Here is a 7,698-nt window from a genome sequence, read left to right as displayed (position 1 = left end):
CTGAAAACCCCAGGTCCTGAGCATTCTGAATAACAGGTCCGATACCTGTACAAAAAAAGGAAATAATTTAAAATGTAATTAATTACAATTTAAGTGAATTAAAAAAAAGCTAAAAGAAAATGTTATGAATGTTATGTTATGTGAATGTTATGTGTAAAATAATGTGTCAGTGTATTATACTCTTTGAAATACAGAAGTAATGTGCAATAAAAAGTAGTGTTTTGGGTTAATTTATAGAAAATTACTGGAATAAACATAACAGTCCCACTCATCTGTTGAACTCCCTGCTGCCTCCTTTCCGAGGCTGTGCAGGGGAGCTGGCGGCACGCAGCATACTGCACTGTAGTATAGGAACCAAATTAGCAGCTAGGCTGACCTGATAGGAAACTGAATTCTGTCTTTGCTTGTGTGACTGCAGGGCTGTGATTGGATGTCCCCCTCCTACTGTGCTTCTGACAGAGACTGTGCACCCATCATTTAAAACAGGAATAGTAGCAGGTCTATGGGGAGCTCCAATAAAGGGGACATTTTTAGCGATAATATTAACTTTTAGCCCAGCACCAAACCAGCACCATATGTTACTCATTATTGCTTGCAAAATAAGGATGGGATTTTAAACTATGCTATATGTCTCCTTTAATATGACTTCTGATACAGCTTCTGGACAATCCAATTATCTGGAGTCAGTAAAGCTGCCCATATATTTGGTCAGACTATTCCATTTTGATCATACTGCCTGGCCATCTGGTTATAAAAGTTACCTTTAGGGGTACAGGTTCAAAAGACTATCTTATGATGGGATATTAGTTGGTCTGTCCAAACACTTATCTTTGGGTGAATGGGACACTGGCAGATGAGTGAGAGGTGTTATAGGAATCTATAGATATCTGTGCCGTGCCGGTTACTGTTAGCCATCCCTACAAAATTCCTGCTCCATGGATATAGTACATGTTAGAATTGATTTTCCATTTGTAGCAGTAGCAGTCAGTGGTTTGGATATGTATGAAATACAAACACATATAAAAAGATTGCACAGTGATATAATCTATGTATCGCTCCCCTTACCATGAAAGTGTGACCTGGCACTGTTTATATATTGTACTTCTGTGATATTTATTTTATGGGATCAGCATTTTAAAATGTAAACAACAGCGCCGTGTTTATATGCTACCATGACTGCACACTTAAACAAGCCAGCAGTATGCAGAGTTTAATAGGCAATGGTTTATAGAATGCATTAAGTGTAGTCTAGACGTTTTGCCTGTCATTGACGTGATGTTAGCGGATGTGACGTCACTAGATTCAACATACTAAATGTATTTAAACACCTATGTGCACCAATGCATATTTCAAGATCTGTGCACATCAGAATCCCCTTGAAAGGACTTTTGGTCTGAAACGTCAGCTCCATGTCTGCTTTTTCTTTTGCTTCAATTTTTCACATAAAGGGTACTTTTTGGTGAACTGCAATGTAACTGTAATACATTTCTATGTATGTTTGTCATGTTTAATATGATACTTAAAGAAGAATTTGCAAACATACCCTATGTTCCCATTTTTGTTTTTGCTGTAAGTTGTGCATTGATTTATGATAGATCAGTTTTGCCTGATCTGGCTGAAGGAAAACAGATATTTAAATTGCACCCAAATACTCTGAAAACATTAAAGGGATACTGTCATGGGAAAAAAAAATTTTTCCAAAATGAATCAGTTAATAGTGCTGCTCCAGCAGAAATCGGCACTGAAATCCATTTCTCAAAAAGCAAACAGATTTTTTTATATCCAATTTTGAAATCTGACATGGGGCTAGACATTTTGTCTATTTCCCAGGTGCCCCTGGTCATGTGACTTGTGCCTGCACTTTAGGAGAGAAATGCTTTCTGGCAGGCTGCTGTTTTTCCTTCTCAATGTATCTGAATGTGTCTCAGTGGGACATGGGTTTTTACTATTGAGTGCTGTTCTTAGATCTACCAGGCAGCTGTTATCTTGTGTTAGGGAGCTGTTATCTGGTTACCTTCCCATTGTTCTTTTGTTTGGCTGCTGGGGGGGAAAGGGAGGGGGGTGATATCACTCCAACTTGCAGTACAGCAGTATAGAGTGATTGAAGTTTATCAGAGCACAAGTCACATGACTTGGGGCAGCTGGGAAATTGACAATATGTCTAGCCCCATGTCAGATTTCAAAATTGAATATAAAAAAATCTGTTTGCTCTTTTGAGAAATGGATTTCAGTGCAGAATTCTGCTGGAGAAGCACTATTAACTGATTCGTTTTGAAAAAATTTTTTTTCCCATGACAGTATCCCTTTAATTGTAAAACAAATTTGGTTTGATGAAACACAAAGAAACACAAAGAAACACAAATGGGGTTGTAAGAGCATCTCCAAGGCTAATTATAATAAAATTCATGTACAATGGAAATGCTACTAAGCTCGCTAATTTGTTACAAAAATTTAAAAACTGTATGATCAAGAGGCTGTGACTAAAAACCCCAATTTTTTAAATGTATGTACTTGCACCAAATGAATAGCAGAATAGCCTATGATAATATGATACTGCTTTTATTATTATACTTTACTTTAAATAACCAACATGGTATGCAGCACTTTTATACCATGCACATCAAATCCTGCCCCAGCAGAGCTTACACTCAGCACTAGGGTTTCTTTATACTGTATGCCAGACCTAGTGATGCCTAAGTTGACAAATTGTTGGCTCACAGTCTAGGGTAGAACTACAAGATGCATGTCCGTGCGTTCCGACGTGATGAGAGGAAATGCAGGTGTCACATCGGATGCGCCGAATCTAATGTAATACAAATGTCGCACGTAGAAGCTCGTTGCTGTCGGATGAAGACGCAACATGCAGTGTTCGCATCCAACAGTCGTGACGGAGGCAATGAGCTTCTGCGTGCGACATTTGCATTAATTACATTAGATTCGGAGCATCCAACAGGACGCCTGCGTTTCCTTTCATCGTGTCGGAACGCAGGGAAGCGCACCATGTAGTTCTACTCTTATTCCTGGAGGCAGTGGATATACATTTGTAATACTCAAGAGCCATGAATATCCTGTAAATTATATCCTTATAAATGGTGCTTGGTGATGTCATCGGTTATATTCGGAGCATAGTGATGTAATTTCTGTCACATGACTCATGAAACTTGTGCAAAATAAATAAAGTACCCCCAGTTGAAAAATACATGTATTACAATTCACCTCGCAGTTCCATGACCTGTATAAAAACACTCAGCCTTCGTGTTTTTATATGATCATGGAAATCCTTGGTAACTTATAATATCCTTATATTTTACAAGAGAGGGTACTTTATTCACTATATAAATCAAAACAGCATGTTCTTCGATACATCAGAACAGGAGTCTAAACCAGGTGGGAGATTGCCGTAGGGGCTTGGTCATGGGTAGGGCCAGTTCTACCACCTGCCAGAGAAGCAATTCATCACCCTGATCCATAGACAAACCTGCAATCCAGCAGGATTCAGGAGGGCTTGCATAACACTAGTCATCAAATCAGTGTAACTTTTTGGCTAATACTGGGCTAGAAAACATACAGGTCTGTATGCACCAGGAAACAAACCAGCAGAAAAATGCCTGTAATATGACTAGAATGAAAGAAAATCTAGAACTTTTCAAAATCAGCCACTTGCACTAAACCATGTATTGCTTCAGGCAAACACCTATTTTTTAAATGCAAATTTCACTTTGTTGGCAGAAATTGGGGGCCACAAGCTAGACATTTTGGGTACATCGGACTGACCAATCACAGCTCCCTACATGTGTGGCACACATGAGATTTAAAAGAGCTATGCATCCCCCAAATAAATTAGTTGTGCTGAGCAGTATGCAGCCCTAGGCCCGGGCCTTTGTGGTCTTCCCCCAAATCTGGGCCTGACCAGAGCTGTCTTTGAACAGCCAATGGGAGTTGGGCAAGGGCGGTACCCGTGATATCAGAGGTGGGACCAGTGAAGTAAAGGGGCGGACCTGTGACATAAAAGGGCGGACCTGTGACGTGGAAGCCCATGATTAGCCACAGGGCCCAGAAAAGCAGGTAACAGGCTTGCCTGGTTTTCAGGCTTCTAAAAACCGGGCAAGTATTTTCGATCCGGACAGCAGGTGTAAAAACCTGACTGTCCGGTTCAAAACCGGTTGCAACCAAAGTCAAAGTTCACTCATAGCTGAAGGCCTGCAGGTAGGGTTGTGGTCTGGCTGGTTCTGATGTGCGATCTGTCCCGAAACCTGCGGGTTGGTCGGGCCGGCTAACGCATCAAGTCTTCGGGTCGAGGATGGGTTCGGGTTAAGCGGTTCCCTCCACTCTCCCAGCGATCTAACACTTCAACTCCTCAATTTATAGGTTTGCACCTGCCCCTTTTGTGATGTCACTGTAGGGCGGGGCGGGCACAAATATTTAAATGGAGGAGCCGGGTCTGGCCTGGTGTGGGTTGGGTGTTGCCGTTAGGGTCGGGTGCGGTTCCTGAAAATCTGGACCCGCACGTCTCTACTGGCCGGTAAAAAAATGACGTGTGATGACACTGTTATTAATACGGAAAAATATATAGCAAGGCCGGTATTTTTTTCCAGAAAAGGTGGCAACCCTGCATGAAGGTTCCTGAACGTAAACTAAATGCATACATCAGGCGCAGGGTTATCACATCATTTTGGATCTACAAAATCCAGCTGAAGGACAAATTGATGTAAATGCAATAACAGCAATGAAACATGCATTTATTCCATGTGTCCCTGAACCAGGATCAGAACTCTTGTTGGCCTCATATAATTTTACTCCCAAAATCCTTAGTAAAACTTGTATTTTCTATAACTCTTCCCCTTATTACCCCCATGAGCTCGGCTTCCTCTATAGTAGCGACTAGTTCCTATCCCTGGAAAGGACCGTCCCTCAGTGGATAGGAAATAGATGATTCAAATGGCAGTGAGCTAGTTTCTATCCCTAGAAAGGACCTAATGCCTCTAGTGGTGAGGTACCAGAAAAGGATAGGAATTAGTCCAGTCTATAATGACAAAGCTAAATGCCATCCAGTACAAGGACCTTCAAAGTAAGGTCCCAAATAAGGATAGACTCTAGTCTGTTCTAATAGAGCTAGCTATTTCTCATCCTTATAAAGGCCCTCACAATATATTAACCTTATGGTATGTTAAATAGATAGAAAACTATTTGCAACTTATTAAAGGACATATTTCTGCCATTTTTAGAGATAGTACTTAGTTATTCATATATAAGATTTGTGAAATCCATCATCTGTGTTAGACTGTTTAACTGCTATTTCATATGAGGTCCAGCAAAGGGATAGAAACTAGTCAGTTCATACAAGCTAATTCCCATCCTGTCTTTGGACCTTCTATAACAATACAGGGACCATCTGTATTAGACAATTACCTGACAGGTCCAGTAAAGGGATAGAAACTAGTCAGTTCATATAAGAACAAGTTAATTCCTATCCTGTCTAAGAACCTTCTCTAACAGTACAAGGACCATCTGTATTAGGCAATTACCTGACAGGTCCAGTAAAGGGATAGAAACTAATCATCTCATATGTGAACAAGTTAATTCCTATCCTGTCTAAGGACCTTCTCTAACATTACAGAGACCATCTGTATTAGGCAAAAACCTGACAGGTCCAGTAAAGGGATAGAAACTAGCAGTAACGTAACTAGAGTCTTCCGGGCCAGGGCACAGGATGTGCACCCGGGCCCCTCCCCCACCCCTCTAGATGAGAGGATTACTTACCACCGTGATTTTTGGAGGGACTACCACACTGCAGCGCGATCTCCAGCGGGCCCCGAGGAGGAGTGGTCCCTGGTGCAATTGCACACCTGCTCCCCCAGTAGTTATGCCACTGGAAACTAGACAGTTCATATAAGAACAAGCTAATTCCTATCCTGTCTAAGGACCTTTTCTAACAGTACAGGAACCATCTGTATTAGGCAAATACCTGACAGGTCCAGTAAAGGAAACTAGTCAGTTCATATAAGAACAAGCTAATTCCTATACTGTTTAAGGACCTTCTCTAACAGTACAGGAACCATCTGTATTGGGTAAGTACCTGACAGGTCCAGTAAAGGGATAGAAACTAGTCAGTTCATATAAGAACAAACTAATTCCTATCCTCTCTAAGGACCTTCTCTAACAGTACAAGGACCATCTGTATTAGGCAATTACCTGACAGGTCCAGTAAAGGGATATAAACTAGTCAGTTCATTTAAGAACAAGCTAATTCCTATCCTGTCTAAGGACCTTCTCTAACAGTGCAGGAACCATCTGTATTAGGCAAATACCTGACAGGTCCAGTAAAGGGTTATAAACTAGGGTAATTCTAGGTAATTCCTATCCTGTCTAAGGACCTTCTCTAACAGAGCCATTGACATTCATCATAGGACTACTCCTAGGTACCAGGGTTTAGCAGTCTACTAAAAATATCCAATTCCAGGTTCCCTCTGCCCAATTATGACTAGGGATGCACCGAATCCAGGATTCAGTTCGGGATTCGGCTATTTTCAGTAGGATTCAGATTCGGCCGAATCCTTCTGCCAGGCCGAACCGAACCCTAATTTGCATATGCAAATTAGGGGCGGTGGAAATCACGTGACTTTTTGTCAGAAAACAAGGAAGTAAAACATTCTTCCACTTCGGTTCGGTATTCGGCCAAATCTTTCACGAAGGATTAGGGGTTTTTGGCCAAATCAAAATAGTGTATTCGGTGCATCCCTAGTTATGACCTAAGTTTATTGGTCCATACAAAATCCTTGAAATTCTAAGTCTGTCAAGGTTTGTTTAGAGCTGCCAATGGATGAATACTGTGATTCACATTTCTTTAAGTTGCTCCAAGACACCAACTATAGGGTCCAGAGGCAGCCCTTTGGGGGTAACATAACATCCTGCCTATGATCTGGTGTTTTTATGTTGTTTCCATAAATCCTACTCTAAATGAGCAGACAGCTATGGTACTGGTTCACTTATATTGCTATCCCTGAATTTGCAAGTAGGTATGGCCTGTTTCCCCTGTATCTTAACTGGCCAAAGGTGATCAGTGGAAGCCATTACTATTTAATTATTACATGATTTTCTAGTAGATGCTCCCTGATGCAGCAGCCGCTTCACATGCTGCCAATACAGCATCAGACAGAGCCAAGGAGGAGAAATCCAGCGCCGCACCATGGATGGTCGCCGTGTCGCCTTTTCTGTAGAGGACAGGAAGTGGAGTTTTGGTAAGTTATTTCTTAATAAAGGCTTTGCAATTTTAAAATTTTATTTGTCTTGGTGTTTATTTTTTGATGTTTACTAACGAATTTTTTTTTTTTAAAAAAAATTGATGTTACTGGTCCTTTAAAGCTATCTAATGTATCAGCCTGTACCACTGATTCAGGGAGAGAATTCCACATCATCACAGCTCTCACTGTAAAAAAACCCTTCCGAATATTTAGCCGGAACCTCTTTCTTCTGTCAGCTGGAAAGACCTACTTGTAAATAAAGCATTATAGAGACTGTTATATGATCCCCTTATATATTTATACAGTACATAGTATCATATCACCCCTTAAAGCGATACTGACACGTTGCTATAAAACTTTGTATTCTCGAAAAACGGTCCGCACACACCAATGTTGCAGTCGGGGATAGTGCCCCTTTTATTAATGCCACCAACAATAAATATTCAACGTTTCGGGG

Source organism: Xenopus laevis, chromosome 3L (assembly GCF_017654675.1).
Source record: "Xenopus laevis strain J_2021 chromosome 3L, Xenopus_laevis_v10.1, whole genome shotgun sequence".
NCBI lineage: Eukaryota > Metazoa > Chordata > Amphibia > Anura > Pipidae > Xenopus > Xenopus laevis.
Note: the sequence above shows the minus strand (reverse complement) of the source record.